The sequence below is a fragment of the Camelus ferus genome, chromosome 20 (genome assembly GCF_009834535.1).
Source record: "Camelus ferus isolate YT-003-E chromosome 20, BCGSAC_Cfer_1.0, whole genome shotgun sequence".
Lineage (NCBI taxonomy): Eukaryota > Metazoa > Chordata > Mammalia > Artiodactyla > Camelidae > Camelus > Camelus ferus.
Window position 1 is genome coordinate 33,795,467 of NC_045715.1, and position 19,823 is coordinate 33,815,289.

At 37.7% G+C, this 19,823-nt stretch overlaps 1 pseudogene; it reads left to right on the plus strand.

The window, feature by feature from the left end:
• The window catches only part of LOC102512801, a 39,664-nt pseudogene extending 39,200 nt beyond the window's left edge, over positions 1 to 464 (plus strand).
• Positions 465 to 19,823: the final 19,359 nt, after the last annotated feature.

A 19,823-nucleotide genomic window follows, 5' to 3' on the forward strand; every position in this document is an offset into this window, starting at 1 on the left:
CATTGAAATATAATCGGTTTACAATCCACTTTCTTTTAATAACAGCACATTTGTTTTCCTTTGGGTAAACCACCCTCCCCATCCTAGTCCATGACGGTTCAACCAACACACACACCCTGTCCCTGGAAGAGAGTATTCCATTCTCCCTCAGGGAGGAGGCATTCATCTACAGGTAAGAGGAAGCCAACTAAAAGTGACAAATCCTAATTAAGTAGCCAATTCCAAGTTATTTCGGCAGCTGCATAACTTCATGTTGTGGGGAAGACATCCTTAAGATTCTCTATGCTTTTCCCTCAAAGTCACATGACTGCATCTACAAGCAAGATGTAGGGGAAGGGTGCACGCAAGGGTGGAAGGAGGAAGTCACTCTTCTCACTCACCTTTGATCAAGGAGAGAAACCTCATCCCAGAAATTCCCCGAAGACTCCCATTTACTTCTCAGTAGTTACAACTCGGTTGCATGGCTATCCTGAGTTACAATAAAAAATAGAAAATCAAGTATCCGGCTTATTCTGCTTCTGTAACGGGAGGAAGGTGAAGAAGTTGCAAAAAATTAACAGAAACCTCAATGAAATAGAGGAGACCAGAAGGGGGCGCTCTCACATCCTGCAAGGATAGCCGAGCCCAATAGGAAGTAGAAAGACTCCTTTCCTGGCAAGGACTCAGCCAGTGAAAAGCCATGGACTCTTTGTTTACTACAGCCCTCCCCACTTCCTCTTCCCTTCTATGTATAAAAGCAGTCTCATTCCCTTGCCTTGGGGGGACTTGCTTGTAGTTCATCGTGGTTGCAGACCCTGAATTACAATTCTCTGCTGATCCCGAATAAACCCATCTTTGCTGGAGAAATATCCAGCAGTGTGTTTGTTTCAGGTCAGCAAAGATAAGGGAAATAGAGGTTGCTGAAAATCACTTTGAGGGAACCATTTAAAGTTACCTGCCATATATTCCTTTGGCCACAGTGATTATGTCAATTATGGATATGTAAGCCAACCCAACCAATGGCATTCTAATTAATACGAGTTATCTTATCTGACCTGTACTTGACAAGTTTTCTCCTTTAACTAATACTCTTCGTGCCCTCAGTTAAGCAGAGTTACTGGTAACCACACATACTGAATGTGATCTGTCTAGTTTAACAAGTTTATTATCAAAAGTCATCAATGTTTCTTCTCAAATTTCTTGTGATTATAAAATGCTATTAAATATTAAATACACTAGTGAAATATGAGTAAAGAGAAAAGAAAGTGTTACTTTCTTGAAAAGTTGAATGTTTTGGAATGACTAGATTAAAAAAAAAATCCTATAAAGTTACGGATGACTGGATAAAGATGTAGTATATTTATACAATGGAATACTATTCAGCCATAAAAACCGACAACATAACGCCATTTGCAGCAACATGGATGTTCCTGGAGAATGTCAGTCTAAGTGAAGTAAGCCAGAAAGAGAAAGAAAAATACCATATGAGATCGCTCATATGTGGAATCTAAAAAACAAAAACCAAAAAACAAAGCATAAATTCAAAACAGAAATAGACTCATAGACATAGAATACAAACTTGTGGTTGCCAAGGGGGTGGAGGGTGGGAAGGGATAGACGGGATTTTAAAATTGTAGAATACATAAACAAGATTATACTGTATAGCACAGGGAAATATACACAAGATCTTCTGGTATCTCACAGAAAAAAAAATGTGACAATGAATATATACATGTTCATGTATAACTGAAAAATTGTGCTCTACACTAGAATTTGAAACAACATTGTAAAATGATTATAAATCAATTAAAAATGTTAAAAAATGTTTTAAAAAATCCTATAGAGTTAGATATGGGTGAGGCAAATGATGGGGAAAATTATAAAACTCCATAAAATGTCAGGGGTCCAGCTGCATGACAAGTTTATGCTTCACTTTAAGTATACCTAGCTTGAAATCATAGCTGTTTCATTATAAGATTTATTTAAGAATGAAAACATGGAGCCCTAACCAAGAACTGAAAAAAAAAAATTGGAGTCAGTTCCACTTGAACCAGATACAAGCAAATAAATAAACCCTGTATTAGTTTCTTATTGTTTCTATAAATAATTATCACAACTTAATGGCTTTAAGCAACACAAATTTACCGTCTTGCAGTTCTAAATGCCAGAAGTCTAAAATCAAGGTGTATTTCTTAGTTGGCAGGATTATATCTCCTTTCAAAGCCTTCAGGGGAGAGTCTGTTCCCCTTTACTCTGGGACAGAACTCTGCCCCATGCAATCATTCATCCAGATCTCTGCCATCTTGTAGGATTCCTGCTATTTCACTGGGTCCTCTGTGTCCGGCCAGCAGTCAAGGAAGAAAGAGCAGGACGGATGGCCCCAGAAGGCTTAGGGGCTGGGCTGGCCTGGCCGGGGCCTCCATCCGTCCTTCCCACAGGCCAGTCACCGAACTCAGTCCAACGGCCCCAGTTAGATGTCAGCGCGCTAGGAATTAGACCATCCGTTTGCTCAGGAAAAGGAGAGCCCATCTCTGCCATAGATTCCACTCCTTTCACTCTTCAAAATGACCATGTAAGTTAGAAAGCACCATGAGCCCTACGAATGGTCATCTTGCCCGTGGCCACTGAGGCCTCACTGCAGAACGCAAAGTCGCAATCTCGCTTGACAGTTCTTTTCCTGGTCCAGAGAGACTCCTGTTGAGTCTAGACTAAGCCCAGGAAGAAGCAAACCATTTTCTTCCGAGTCCCTCATATGTATATAATCCCTTCTGGAATACAGACCCTTCCGACATAGTGGGAAACATGTCTTCATGGCAGTCAACCCCTATCCAGCCTGAAACAGAGCAATATGTTTAATTTCCTCCTCCAGACCCAAAATACCACTCGCAAATCCACAAATAAAGTATGTAAAAGCCTATACGAGGGGAGAGGGAAAATTACCTTAAAATCCTTTTTCTGGATGAGATTGCTCCACCTAAAATTCAATAACAACAGTAAAAGTTAAGTACATTTGTGTACTAATTTATGAATAAACTCTACTGTTGCACAGTCATTCAGTGACTCCATGTCCCAGGTATAATGCTCAGTAGGCACTCGAGTACAATGGTGAACAAGACTGTTGGAGATTCTGCTTTGGCAGAGCTGAATGTCTAGTGTGAAAGACAGATAATAAATGCAAAAAAAAATTAGATTATTGTGACATTTGACAATTTTCATGTTTGCTTCTTGACCTTGGTCATCTCATTTACTCGTAACTTCCAACTAGCACGAGTAATCAAGTTCGTATCTATTTTCACCATGTATTGCTTTCCTGGGTATGATATGGTCAATTTCAACTGATCACGGAATGACTACACAGGTATGTGCATAATTCTGTTCCTATCACAGCTGTCCAAAACTGATCCAGTCATTTCTGCCAGAAAATTGACTTTTCTCATGCCATTTCTCTTGTCTCAATTAATCATAGTAACTCCCTCCAAGGTCTGTATAAGTTTACAGCTGTTAATTCTCTTTAAGCTGTTCCTTGATCTAAGCCATCCCTGAGCAGTCATTTCTCAAGAGTGTGCCATTCCCCAAGAAGACCGAACAGACCTAAACAAAAGAAGCTAATCCCAAATCTATTCCCAGCACTTAGAAAATAATTCGAAAATATGTTTCTTGCTAATTAGATGGTTTGTAATATCATCTTTATGCACAATGGACAGCAAATTAACATTAGCTTGTACACGTCTTCCGTGTTGGGACCATCCACATCACTTTGTCTTTTCCCAGGGATTGTGTGATATACACACACACTCCACATTTCACTCAGGTGTTTATCTTCTTCTGTTCAGGCACCATTATCTAAAAGTCTGACCTTCTCTATGAACTCAGAAGAATTGAAAAGTGAGAATAAATGGAAGTCAAATCAAGTGGTTGGTTGGTGGGTGTTTTCTAATCCACTTTATTATTGTGTTCTTAGAGTTGTCAATGTGCAGTCTTGAACTTAGCAGGGATAGTAGTTACCAGGCAAAGAAGCTGGCATATCTTCCATTGTTGTTCAGATGCTAGTTTGCAATAATTTTCTGAAATCCACAGGGGATGTTTTGGAAAGAAGCTGTGAAACAGCTAATCAGAAAAAGATATTCTGATGTTTAGTTATATTACGGTGGAGCAGAGGTTCCTGGAGGAGTTGGCAGAAGCCCCATTGGTTGATTCATTTTTAACAAGGTTGAATAAAACTGAGAAAACAACTATCAGAGGAAATCTCACACTGGTAATTCTTGAAATGAGCTCAAACATGTGTTTCCTAATTTCTGTGATGTTCTTATTTTTGTTAAGAATTCACCTTATTTTACTTTCTCTTCCTTTCATCAACTTTAGTTTTATATTTCATATCTACCAGCATCTAAGACTTATTTAATTTCTGTGATGTGTACTGAAACATTGACAGAGGGAACTGAGATATTCAGAAAACATGTTTTTTTTTTAAAAAAAAATCTAATTTAAATTCCTTAATTATTCCTGTTTGCTTTCTAGGTGTAAATAGATGGCATTTATATATTAGGCATTGTTTTGGGAACATTGAAAGCCAGAGTGTTGCCATGGCAACCCCAGCCACCAATAACCTCCATGAGGAATGAATTCCCAACGGGAATGGAGTCCTCGGCAGTTTACACAGCACTTTCAAGCCATAAATGCACTCATTATTTACTACAGTCATGTAATTAAGGAGGGCTATTGACATTATCCTTATTTTCAGATGACAAAACTTCAGTTTAAAGAGGTTAAAAGACATGTCCAGGGTCATGTTAGCAGGTAAGCAGCAGGTTCAGAGCTCAAAGTCATGTCTTCTGATCTTAAGAATCATACATTTTCCAGGCACAGCCTAATTATTGAAAAATAAGAATCATCTCTATTCAGACTAAATATTTTTAAAATGTGAATGTGAGAGGGAATGATCCAGCTAAACATTAACTTGTTGTTGTTAAAATTAATATTAGGTTTAGGGCCCGTGGAACTGGGGGCACAAGTCCTCCCTTGATAGCTTTGATTTGAGCGATTAGCCATGGTGACCACATTAACAGATAATCCTTTCAGATTCATTGGTTCAAGCCTGTCACAGCTTGTCAATTACTCCACTCCAGTCTCTGAATTGGGGCTTTCTCTGAACAGAGGAAAATACAACTTCTCCTTCAAGATGGAGATAATGAAGAAGGAAATGTTACGAGAATGAGGAACATGAGACAGACGGTGAATATTCCATATGAATTAAGAATCTAAAAAGAATATGAAAACGAATACATGTATGTATACATATGACTGAAACATGATGCTGTATATCAGAAATTGACACTTTGTAAACTAACTACATGACAATAAAAAAAGAAAAAAAGAAAGAAAGTAAGAAAACAATGAAAAAAAACCCCCACCATACGTGGTATCAATCAATCAAGCAATATCTATAAATCAGAGGTTCTCAACTGGGGTTCCATTTTGCCTCCTAGGGAAAATTTGGCAATGTCTGGGGACATTTTTGGTTTCACAACTGAAGAATACTATTTGCATCAAGATAGTAGGGGCCAGGGAAGCTGCTAAATATCTCACAGTATACTCACAATACGCAGGACAGCCCCTACAACAAAGGGTTACTTGGCCCAAAAGGTCTACAGTGAAGCTGTTGAGAAATCTGCTATAAACAATACAAAGTAAATTGATTTTTATGCTTTTAATTATATTATAAAAGTGACTCTTATGATTGGTTGGTCTAAAGTTTATGATTAAAAACATCTTTTAGGAAGTTACTAAATATTACATGTTTATCATAGAAAAATGTAAAAATAAAACACAGCATAAAGAAAAAGACGTCACCTTAAAACTCACAGTCTAGTGATAAATATTATTAACTTTCTGGTATCTTTCCTTAGAGACTTCATCTCACACAAATGTTCACATATGTATAGTCTGGGACAAAAATACAATCATATTATACTTTCCTATAATTTAATGATATATTGTGAATTATCCCCTATATCAATAAATCAAGATTTACTTCATTGTTTTTAATGACTGACTAGCATTCAATTTATGGATTTAACGAATTACATTAATTAATCTCTTATCAGATGTTTAGATTAACTCCATTTTTCTTGCTATGATAAGCAATATTTTCATGAATATTCTTACACATAAATTTTGGTTACAAATGCCTGATTATGTCTAGCCTATCCTAGAAACAAAATTTTCAGGTCAGTTTCAGGTCAAATACTATTGCAATAATGATGCAATATTATTGATATGCTTTGCTAAATTTCACAGTATAAAGGTTACACTAATTAACAAAGTCGTAGTGTCCACTGTCAGCACAATTAATGTGTTTAATTTAATTGGCATGTTGAAAATCACTTCTTCAAGTTCTGTCTCCCCAGATAGGAGGACCTCACGCTGGTTATATGTTCATATGCATGAAAGGTCTGGGTCTGTGATCTTCAGCAAGATCATAATCTTCAATTTGTGAGGCTAAATAAGAGGTTGCTAAATGGCTCTAATTGGGGAATTTGTACTATTTCAACTCAATAAAATATAAAAAGAGCTGACTTTCATATAGATGTCCATTTAGGTACTTTTATAAAAGAAAAGATATGAGTAAGATCGGGAATTCAGTAGAGGCAGAACTCATAGCAGAAAATGAATAGAAAAAAATGTAATCCCCTCAAAAGTCCTCAAAAATATTGGGAACCATGCTGACTTTCCTATTGTTTGTAGGATAGGGTTATGAGACTTTTTTTTAATTATAAAAGGGCAGCGTGTCACTATTATGCTGGAAGAATTGGGAAAACCCAGATCACTGACATTTGAGTTACACATTAAAAAAAAATTTTTTTAAGAAAAGAAAACAATCCGAGGAAAATGTCAAGGCTTGTGTGTTATTATTGTTTTTCCAAAGCCAGAGGGAACATGCCACAGTAGCAGCAAGCAAAGATATTTTGCCATTTCCTGCCCCCATTTGATGACTTTTTATTGAATATTAGGAAGACATTTATGAAATGCAATTTAATACACTTGCTAAAAATTAACCGGTACCAAAATGGATTTTCACCTAATTAACCTACTCTCCAAAAAAAGCAGTAGGGAAAGGCTTGTTAAGGTTTAAGCCATAAGATACACAAAAATGCAGGCAATATTTCATCGTGACACCCAGGAGACCCATGTGTGACACAATATAGACTCTATGTGTATCTCACTCTCCACAGGAACTAATTTTGAAGCACCAGAATGCTGTGAATTGGCTGTAAAACAATGTTGAAGAAACTCAACATAGAACAGAAGGCACACTTTCCTTAGGAAGAATGCTGATAAAATTTTAATGAACTAACATGTTGTCATGGGGATTTGTTGCTATTCATTAATTCATTGTGCTGTTCCTCTATAGTTTTGCTGAAGTTGAGTGACAAATTGTCAAGTCGCTGTTCTGGTGGTTTACACTGCCTCATTGATACCCTACATTTAGGGGGTAAATTCTTTTAGAGACCTACCCCATGGCATGCGGGGTAGCACATTTTACAGCACCATGTGTACTCCATTGTATTTCAAATAAGACTCCATCTCCAGGGTAGGCCTTTGACTCTGCAGAACAGTGGAAATAATCACAGAATGATTGACAGCTCTGGTCACAGATGGGGCCCACCACAGGAATCAGGGCTGGGAAAGGCTCTACCATACAAACTAGTCAACTGGCCGCCCATGAGTTCGGGTAGAATTCTCAGCAGAAAAGAACAATTCAATCATAAAAATCATAAAATGTCAGAGCTTGGAGGGACCTCAGAATCAGTCTAACCGTTTCGCTTTGCAAATGAGAAAACTGAGGGTGGCCAGAGAGATAAAGAGTGGTAAAGGATGTGAGTGGCAGAGCGAGGATTAGAAATTAAGTATTTTGACTTATGTCAATTTTCTTATGCTAGTTCCTCCCTGGTTCCTTCTCTTGCTCTTTTCACTTCCAAGGGCTTTCCTTTGTTCCCCTTGAAATTAGCCTTAATGACAAAAATAACGTGAAACAATATGCCTGGGGTCTAGGAACAAAGCCACAGGTGGCCTGTCATATGCTCTCATGTTGTTTTTTTAAATACATACCAATGTTGTGCTGTAAATGATCTGTGTTTGTATTCAAGGAATTTTCCAAGCCTTCAAGTAAAATGGGTGTTCTACAAAGATTTGGAAAACTCGTCCAGTACTTTGTGTATCCTTTGGCTGCATACCCAGTCTGTGATGATCAGGGGAGGACCACTGACAAAAGCAGTCAGAGTGCAGGCGCTAATGGAAGGATGTCCTTACCACGGTCATCACCAAACAGCACTGATGGGACCTGATTCCTGCCTCTGTGCCTTGGTGGTGGTCACTTGAAAGGAACTGTCGTGATGGTGGCTTTGAGAAGCCTGGCTCCAGATATTCATGTCACATTTGCAGAGACAGCCGATGATCAGTGGATGGAGAGGGTTTTGTGTTTGTTTTTGTCTTCTATCCTCCTCCCATCTGCCAGCTGTTTGAGGATATTAATTTTGTATAAATTTGTCGACTTCCCACTTTTGCAGAGCACTGAGGAGACTCGAATTCATGATAAGCAAATACACTTAATACCCAAAGCAAAGTGCTAAACAGGCAAAAAAAAAATTTTTTTTTAAATCACTCTTGAAATCCCTGCTACTCAATGTAGCCATTCAAAAATCGGCATCACCTGGGATCTGGCAGAAATACAGAATCTAAGGCCCCACCGCAGACGTACCAGAATCAGACTGCTTTTTAATAAGATCCCCAGATGATTCATGGGCGCATTAAAGTTTGAGAAGCTCTGGGCTACAGCACAAGGTAGCATCCTTACATGTACTGCTAATAACACACATAACACGTAACGCAAACAGAGACGCTTACCGCTCTGTTATTCCCAGCAGGCCAGAATAATTATATTCTATATTGCTCTGTATTTTTTTTTTGATTTTCTATTGCTACATTAAAAGTTTGTTTAACCAGGTATTATGTGCATAATAAAAAGATTTTGCATTCCTGACTTCCTCCCAAGAAACACAGCACTTGTAAAACCCTAACACATTTTAATTTGTTAATGATGATGTTTCAGTGATAGGAGCGGCTAATGTTGACCCGAGGCGTTCTGCGTGCCAGGCACTGCGTGACGTAGATGGCGTGCGTGCGTTACCTGATTTAATCCTCTCCACAACCCAAGGATGTGCGCAATGTTGTCACTTCATTGAATTCAAGGAGCAATTAAAACACGGAGGTTAAGTGTTCTGTCTGAGAACACAGCATGAAGTCAAAGTGGGATCTAAACCCACAAAAGTGGCATCTGCTGTCACCATATTAGTTTTCAGTTAAGCCGCTGGGACTGGAAAACAATGCGTGGACCAAAACATGACATGTTCCTATTTTTTAGAAAACCTAATGACTAATAATTACAGGTCTGCTACACCAGTAACAGCCTAAAAATTTTTTTTTAAAAAGACCAATTAGTGATACATTAAGGAGCTAAGGAAATTTCTAATGCTGATTATTAACTTTAAACAATATTTGAAGTTGTCCCTGATGATCCGAATTATTGATACCCTTTGACTTAATAATTTTACCTAAAACAAATGCATCCCAAAATAAACATCAGAAATAAAATAAGTCAGAAATGAGTTATTCCTTGCAGAGTCATTTCATATCTTTTCAAATTTAATCAATATAAAATCTAACATTAGATTATTATTTAAATGAATTATGGTATATCTATATATTAAATATTATAGTGTCATAAAATTACATTTTCAAAAAATTTGCTATGATAGGGAACATGTTTGCTAAATGAAAAAAAAGTTGGATACAAAACACTAAATATCTGTATCTATATATTGTGGTGTATTTTTTATAAATTTACTATAAAAGTAAACATCTATAAATGTTTGCATTTTTTTTTATTGCAGTGTAGTCAGCTTACAATGTTGTGTCAATTTCTGGTGTCCAGCATAATGTTTCAGTCATATGTATACATACATGTATTCCTTTTCATAGTCTTTTTAACCATAAGTTACTACAAGATATTGAATATAGTTCCCTGTGCTGTACAGTATGAACTTGTTTTGTGTTGTGTTTGTATCTTTCTCTCTTCTTTATTTTTTGGGGTATTGCCCAAAATAAATAGGCATCATCATACAAGTGACTTTATAATTTCTCAAACAAGGAAAAATATGTTTTGTTTTCATTAAGCCCCCAAAGCCAGTTTGATTATTTATTGGAATTTCACAAAGTGCATTTAATTTTCAATTTTGGCTCATTCAGCTTTTCCTGGGTAAACATATGCAGGTAAAGTCTCATTTGAGTATAACCAGCAAATGCTTATTTGACGATCGCAGGCTTGTGTATTTGTTAATTATAGGCTATTTTGTTTAGTTTATTTATATAGCAGATATTTGAATTGGTACACAACATGAAACACAGACTATGAGCTAGAGCAGAATAAAAGCCTATGTAGATTTTAGCTGATGTCACTAAGAGTTTCATTGAGCCACCTTCTAGAGCAGGAACAGATGTAAAAGCTTGTCGTTTTTCTCATTTTAAGACAGATCTCATGCAAAGTAATAGTCCCTTTATCTTCTCCCTTAAACTATTAGCAATTATGAATTGTTCAAAAACAAATTCCCCTTTGAAATTTTTAGTTTGAAATGTACACAAGGCAAAATTTCACCCCCCCCAAATATTTATGTTCATTTCCCTGTAAACGAGACTCCTGATAACTTTCAAAATGTTTTCCAGGAGCATACACATAGCCCCAGGCACATTATTTTTCCCCCTAAAGATCTTACAGTACATGTGAGGCAGGTGAAAACAATCACTAACAATCAAATTAAGTTCAGGCCATTTTCATCGTTGTGTTATGTTCCAGGACCCTATGTTAGCAAAGCTTACACAAGCAGTCAAATCCTTGCTTTTTCTATTTAGACACAAAAGAATGTCCAAAGCAGAGGATGACATTTCATCAAGTGATTCCCAGTAATTAATTTGTTATGAGCCCCCACAAATAAAATAAATGCTGAATGATACACGGACTTCTGTTGTCAAAAGTGTCCCCCCTCTCAATCCTGCCTCGCTGGCTCCTGACATTATTTTTTGGTTACTGGTTGACAGTTCAGTGCCTTGAGTCTTGCTCTTGCTGTAGGGTTAGCAGGATAATTGACAAACCACAGGGATCAGATCCCTGGATTAGGATGACCGGACTGTCAAAACAACCATGACATATTCTCACATCAGCTTCAACTGTAAGTCAAGCCTGTAAGGGCAAGATTCACCTTGGCAGGGCCAGATGGGAAGTATTTAGTTTAAAATATTTCCCACTGCAGAGTACGCTTCAGCAAGAAATGGAAGCCATATAATATCATTTAAAAATCTATAATTCATGAAAAGATATCATTCATTGAAAAATACACTTCATAGAAAAAAAATCCACCATGGTCACAGCTAATTCAAGCATTTATGATCGATAAATAAATATCCCAGAGTCTTATTTCATTTACTTAATGTATCTTGAATTTCATAAAAGGTCTTTAATTTTTACTAGAAGAGGGACGTGTGTTTGGGAGAACTCTATTTATGTTGAATGAATGTGTTTATGGGATATTGTGTATGTCTGTATTATGTATGCACATGAAGGGAAGTGTGTTAATAATCCAGTTTTATGCTGTATGTTTTATAATTTTGTTTAAAAACCATCTTGTAAACTTCAAATCAAATTGATGCTTGTATGTCATTCATATTAATAAGAAGCATGCCACAGGTTGTGATGATCAGTTAGGGGGCTATATACATTTCCATCGTAAAGAGTAGAGTTTAAAATCGTTTCAAAAACTCTAAATAAATTTGCCACTTTAAACATCATCTCTAGACTTTCAGATTCCCACAGTAGATCTTTGAAATGACAGCTCAAGTGACATCTACTTATAATGCAGGCGTATTCTCTGTATGAAAACATAGACTGCAAAACCGTTACAGGGAAGTTAAAATGCAAATACAAAAAAGGGTTATTTACTTAGTTCTGTGCCAGCTAACACATGGGAGATGGACACTTAGGATTAGACAGATCCAATTATTTTTAAAATATAAAACTTAAAGAACTTACTCATGTACCACTTGGGTCTTGGAATATGATCAAAATAGTTTTGGAATAGTTAATCAGTATTTTTCCATCAGAGTCAAGTTTTTCAAAACATTAAAAAGAGGGAACAAGAAGCACAAGTGAATATTACTTACTGACAGACAGTTCAGTTTAACAAATACCAAAATGTTCAAAAACAAGGATTGGAATGAGATGCCATTAAACTATCCATTTTTATCTTGGGAAACTGACATTTTTGAGTTGCATTAACATTTGTGAATAAGGGAAGAAACACAAAATTTTGTCAGCCCCAACCAAATCAATCTTATTTTTCTAGTACTATGCATCAAAATATCATTCTGGAACAAACTGTAAGTATCCTCATATTTGGGGGCATATTTCACTTATTTAAAAAAAAAAAGAACTTGAGTCTAGAGTTGGAAGTAATAAAGCAAGTGGGGTGTTCTGAATGATACAGTAAATTTTCAGAAACGTGTAACTGATAAATGCCAATCTTAAAACAAACAAACAAACATCAAACAAACAAAACCACAGTCAGAAGCAGTGTTTCACCTGGTAGAGCAACTCTTCTACCTCAAAGTGATCTTGTCCAGGGTTAATTATATTAAAAAAAAAAACCCAAAAGCCGAATGTAAATTAATTTCATCTTAACATCACTGTAAATTAGGCAGGGCAGGCATTAACACTGTTGCTTGGAGGCAAGGACATTGAGGGGTTAAATGGCATCTATTCCTTGCAGAGCCAGGACTTGAATGAATCCTGTTTGAGTCACAAACTCAGCTCCTTTTTCTAGAACATAATTCAAGTGTGTTTCCTCCACCCAGGAAAGCAGAAGTAAAGTCCTTTCATATCGCCATTTCTCTTTATGCATTCATGGCTTTTGTTCCATATATGAACCATTTCAGGACATTGCCAGAAAATTATCAGAGAGCCAAATCTTCTCTCTTCTACTTAGAAGAGAGATATACACCAGATTGTTAGGTGGCAATAATAGTACATTTGAAGACAATTACTTTTGGCCATGATCTTTGTCATGTAGATAAGAAAGCATTTAGTGTATAACTTCTCTGTGTTGACCACTGCTTCCCCATTTTACACATGCACAATAAAGCTTCAAACTCGTTCAAGATGATCCCAAGATCACGTAATTATAATGAAAAAAAGCCGTGAGGAGTCTTCTTTCCAAAAAAATTAGCCTGCTTGTCTATGACATTGATGACATTTTCACCATTGTCATATCACCCTACATTATTTTATCATATGATGGGGTTCAAAGTACTTAAGAGTGTTAGAACAATAGAAATTTTCACCTCTAGGCAGTATTGTATTTTAATTACTCAGAAACAATTAAGCAGGTGTTCAGCTTTTCACATTCTTCAGTACCAACCTTCACCTAGACTTTACATCTGTGTTACTCCAGCCAAGAGTCTGACACATAGTAGGTGTTCAGGTCACTTTTGATTCTTTCCTTGATCAGTGGCTGAGAAATTTTTTATAACGCTGTGAACTTTTTTTTTAATTAGTAGGATTTTCCAAACTAAAAAATCAGAAACAACCAAAGACTATATCAAATTGAAGTCAAGTTATACCAAGGTTTAAAATTCATGACCACAAAGCTATTTTATCCTCTGGTGGACAGATAACTGATTCCATTGGAAGTGGGGGTTTTGATATTTGTGAATCTAGTTAAGGGAATTGTGGTTTACCTCTACTGAGATTGCCTTCCCAATGAAGAAGAGGTAAAATAAAAAAATACTTAGCTTCCCTGCCTTCCGATTCTGCTGTCACTGGTGATGAGGGGCTTTGGGTGGCAGGTTGCCTGGGGTGAGGAGGATAGGGACTCAGCTACAAACACTTTGGCCATTGTGCTCCCTACGTTACCAATGTAATTACTTCACCAAAAATACACAATTCAGGTGATGAGTCAGGGAGCTAAATAAGAACAGTAGAGGAAAAGAGATTCTGAGTATTCGGGAAATCATGAATTAATAGCACACAGCTTTAGAGGTGAACAGAAGATATCCCTTCTCGTGTGTTTTACAATATAAGAAAATACATAATAAATAAAAGAATATGTAAGGGAATACCTGAAAATATCTGAAAAAATCCTAATTAAAATTATTTACGTATATATAAAGAAAGATTTTTTGTTTGTTTTAGGGGAGAGGTAATTAGGTTTATAAAAATAAATAAATAAATAAATAAATAAATAAATAAATAAATAATATAAATAAATAAAAATACTAAACTAATAATTCCAAGGAAGATATAAAAATGGCACCAATAAAGAAAACAAATTAAGAATTCTAAATAGCTTGGACAAGATAAAGGAAACATATTCCCTTTTTTATCAAAAAAAAAACCTTTTTCAGCTACTTGTATGGTCCTGATCATGATCTCCACAATAGTTTCAGAGAAAGAAAATACTGGGAGAGGAAGAAAATTACAAAGTATAGGTACAAAGATGTTGATAAAAAGAAAAAAAATAAGTGAGAGATTTAAATCTAGAAAAGGATCTTAAAGAGCAAATCCATCCCTAAATTGAAAGAGGTCATTAAATCGCTTCATAAGAAATCCAAAGAGATGGAAGGACTCCTGTACAATCAGAGTTTGTAACAATTAATTTCCAGCTGGCAGGAACCGGGTGTCTGGATTGGCTTCTTTGCCACCCAGAACAGGGTGGAGAGGGGAGCATGGTGGGAAATGTGGTCTCATGAGAACGGCCCCATCATCTCCTCTCTAGTTCTTCTGCATCTTCTGCCTCCCTATTCCTGTCCTTTCCAACTCTCCCAGTGAAGGGGAACAGGAAGGAGAAGAAAAGGAGAGAGGGACAGTCAGGGGAGGGTTTAAGGATGGAGTTTGAACACCACAGGGACACCCTGGCTTCACGGAGTCCTAGCCAGAGTACACACACTACGAATACACACCGTATATACATAAACATATATATGTATATACACACGTATCCCCTTTAGGGAAATATATTTATATATACACACACGTGCACAAACACATAGGTGGGGGTGCACACATATCCCTCTCAGTTAGAGAAGACCATTCACTCTAAGACTACTGTTATTTACGAATATCTTCCCTCGAGTGTGAAGCAAATACCAGGTTACCAAAGGAGGTATACATACAAAACATTTGGAATTTCTCAAGTTGACTTTTTGTGTGTGTTTTTAAAAGAGTCCTAGGCCAAAAAAAAAAAAAAAAAATCAAATCAGCTTTAACTTTTACAGCCTGGGAGCCAATACCGAGTCAGAAAGTTAGCTCTAAAATGCCTGAGGGGACAAACAGTTGTTTAATGAGGACAAATGGAATAAAATTAAAGTGCAGCCTAATAACGTCTAAATGTAATGTTAGCTCAGTCATGTGGCTCAGATAATCCTTTTGCTCAAAGGTACATAAATGTAAACTTAGCAAAATGAAAATGTAAAAGAGAAGAAGAAAAACAGTAGAGGAACCCTACCCATCCCATTACGGAAATAAGAAAGGGGTAGAAAAATGAAAGTAAGAATATAATAAGAAGATCTTCACTGTGCTGTTTCTCCAGCCCCGGTAAGAGTTTCTCACACAAAACCATGATGCTTGAGGTCCCAAAGAGGTCTGGGAACAAGCCCAGATGGAAAAAAAAAAAAAATACAACTCTCCCTGTGAAGAGAGCTTCAACACAGAATTTTCTTTAAATGGTTCACTAGCTTCAAGGCTGATTTGAATTCTATAGACCAAAGCCCTATAATGATTGTTTGATTTTAATTAGTTGAGATATGCACAAGCCAGGCCCCAGCAGCCTTGAAATGTCACCGATTTTCCCAGAAGGCCAGGAGCATCTCACCATCTTTCAGTTCAGTCCAGAACTGGCCTCCAGGAAACCAAGAAAAAGCTCAGAAAAATCAAAGAAATCAAGAGACTCTGGTCACTCACATTCATTGGCATTGGGTCGTGGAAAGTATATTTTTAATTCATATTACCTCACCACTCTTTAGGAAACACATGCCAATAGTTTCATTAAGGAGCCTTGCAACGTGGGAGATTTGGTCTGGGGTCTGAGCTCCGCCTCCCTACTGTAGTCAATTGATGAGACCACCTGGAGAGGAAATCCTACGTCTTCCTCTGACCCTCAGCATACATTTGCAGGTCTTCCAGTCCACACTTAGACTTCATGAGCTCAGGAAGATGTTCTGATCTCCCCACCACACACACACCCCTCAACCCAGCAGTGCTGCTGCTGTCGGACTGATAGTGCAGCCCTGGGAGAGTGTCCCGCCCTCTCTCCCAGATCTGCCAGGTAGAACCCCTCCTTCTCACAGCACCTCCTGCTCATTAATGTCCAAGCTATTACCTGACCACAAAATATGATGCATACAGAGCCCACTTGGCTGACAGGGATATGTCAACCCAGCATCGAACAGTTTCCTCTTCTGTCACCCAAGACCCTGAGTAGCCACCGATCGGAACAAGTTTAGACATCGTGTGTTAGCATGGAGAGGTTTCAAAAATAATTTTGAGCAAATGAAGAAATCAACTGACAAGAATCACCATAGTATATTTACAAGTGCAAAAATACATAGAGAAATAAAAATTGAAAACCAGAGAAAGAGAGGGACATGGGAGCAGAGAGGATTCACAGGGAGATTACAAATTGCAATGTTTTCTTTAAAAAAAAAATCAAAGTTCTCTTTTTGGGAAGATGGAGCAGGTACACTTTTCTCCATTCCTCCTATGAAGTACAACTAAAACCCCTGAACATTACATAAAAAACAAACATAAGAGATCCTGAAAGATGAGAAGAAGGCAGCAGACCAGCTTGGGACCTCAGGACCCTAAAACCAGACAAAGTAGTGAAGACAAGAGATCTGTCATGAGCATCTGCAAGAAGAACAGATGTTAAGGATGTGAAAACATCCAAGTAGATCTGGGGAAAATCTGAGACCCTGAGTGACAGGGTCCTCCTTCCGTGGACATCGCCTAGGGAAAACAGCAAACGTCTTTGAGAAGGCAGGCCCTGGGCAAGCTGCTGTGGTCAACATGGCAGGTGAAACTTATAAACAAGTGAGGCAGTTGCTTAGCTAAGTGAGCTTTGTAGAACCTGCGAGGTCCAAAGTGATGCAGAGGTGACAGCCTTGAGAGAGGCAGGGAAGGTCTAGGAGAGTCAGGGTCCAGGAGCACGTCAAGGATCAGGATAGAGACTGGGACAGAGACTCTGTGCTTCAGCAACAAGGGTTGGGACAATGTCCAAAAGAAACCAACAACATAGCCATTCACCATTAAACTCTAGTGCCAGAAGCCCAGAGACAAGGCAAGACCAACCATCCTTCACTGAGACCAAGGAAGTGAAAGAAGAGGTGTGTAGGTGCGAGCCTCCAGACCCAGGGAATACTGACTTCCCTTTGTGCCCAACACCGTTCTGAGGAAGAAGACAGGAAAGGACGTTCTTTCCAGGGGTGGAAAGAAACAGTCTTCAATATGCATGAACTTTAAATTGACTGAGACGTTACCCAAATAAAATTAAATATTTGTCTGGAAGACATTGTCTGAAGTCGAAAAAGATGGAGTTACTTTTATTTGTAGAAGTATCTCTTCATCTCCCATAAAGGTACATGGTGCTCCAGAGCAAAAGGTCGAATCAAATAAAACGAACCAACATGATTTCCAAAGCATGTTGTGAAATACTTTGCTGAGACAAGGACTGGCTGTGAGTATGTGTGATATGTGGTTCCTGCCCTAAAAGATCTTGAAATAGATTTCAAGAAATGATACCTGCATTTTACTAGGGATGTGGGAGGAAGTTTTTTGTTTTTGTTTTGTTTTTGGTTTTTTTTTTTTTCAGTGAAAGGCTCTTCTTGATGCCCTCCTAAAGATGGCAAGAGCTAAGGTGATGGGTACCACACTAAATGTGAGAAGGGAGGCTTGACGCTCAGTGTCTTCTTTACTTGTCAGGATGAACAATCCTGGATCTCTGAAAAGTATAGAGAAAAAAAAATGACCTAATCCATCCATCTCTACCACCACCTAGTTTGTAGATAATCACTCTTTAAAGGAATTGCTTTCTGGTCCTTGGAGCTCTGGGGAGTTTCTCCGCGTGTATGTTTATATTTTGGATCCACTTGACAGCCTCGAGGGAGTACAGGCAACCCAGCAGGAGCGATCCGTCTTCCCTGACTCAGACATACTCCTGGGTACACACCTTGGTTGTGCTCAGACAAACAGCTTTGGACGGTGATAGCATTGTAGTTATTTCCTCCTTAAGTAACAGAGATTAGCAGAGCCCTATTTGACATGAACATTTGGATGCAGATATAGAGATAACACGTTATGTAAAGAGGTAAATACCACTTTTGAATCCATAAATACTGTCTCCAACTGATAATTCTCACCCACATCCTTCATCTTCAACGACCCTCCATCCACCAATAACTCCCAAATTTATGCGCATTTCTCAAAACTTCTTTCTAAGAGCAAAACTGATCTCCTTAATTTGGTATTTCCACTCTGTCATGTACAAATTTTTAAGGTGCTAACAGGTGGGTTCAGAGATGTACTCATCTTGCAGCTGCCTGAGACAAGTCTCACATATAAGTTCTTGTGCTTATTACTAAACCTACCACCTACCAACCTGGACTGGTCTGCCGCTTTCTTTGGTCTCTCCTTGTACGGGAGCCGGTTTCGGAACCAACATCACCCTGAAATTAGGGACACCAACACACATATCCAGCTCCTATAAAACCTAGCTGAGACCCAACCAGTGAACATTGAATGAAAGAGTAAATGACTAATGACACATTTACAAGACGACCAAATATATGCACGTATCAGGAGACGCTCATCTCTACGATCAGCACAAAATTAGTTAACCTGATAACGTATGCTAACATATTCGTAGTAAAACATGTTACGTGACAATATTGAGGATACATACTGTTTTTGCCACAGATTTTTGAAATATTTGTGAAAAACAAATTTCAAATCAACCTTTGGTGAAATTCTTTACAAGAGTCCCACAGAGTAAATGGTGAAACCCATGCTCAGACAACAGGGTGCTTCTCTAGAGGGAAAAACAGGGCTGATTAGAAAACGTCCTCACGCAAAACAGCAGTACTCCTGTAGAATAAAAGGGCTAAAACATTGGTGAGAATAAGAAAATCTTAGGTCAGCATTTGTGACTGTTGTGGATACAGTTATCAAAACTGTGTTGAGGATAAAATAATTGTTAAAACTCAACCGATCAGAAAGCAATGGATCATTGAATTAGAAAAGAAAACTGAGTTTTTAATGCAGGCTCGTTTCCATAGGTAGAAAGAGAATCAACATTTTAGTGCACAAAATGATGATAATTTTGCCTTAATCCCACTGTTTAGCCAATTTAATTCTCCTCTGATTAAAGATAATTCCGGCATTTTAAAGATCAAAGCTGCTCTGCTGGTTGATTAGTTTCTAGGTCCTAATTTCACACTCTTAGTCAAACCATACATTCTTTTTTTTTTTAAAAAAAAAAATCGAAATCTGAAAAAGTTGGACTATCACCTCCCTCAACAAAGAGCAAATAACACCCGTCTCTATGTAAGATCACTTTTGCAGTAAGTGACACATGCTAGTCAAATTACATATTAATTATCCCACTCCACTACCTGTGGCTGCAACTCCCTGTTTTCTCCACTTGCCAGGAAACCGACATTGGACTTGAAGCTGTAAAAATGCCACTTCT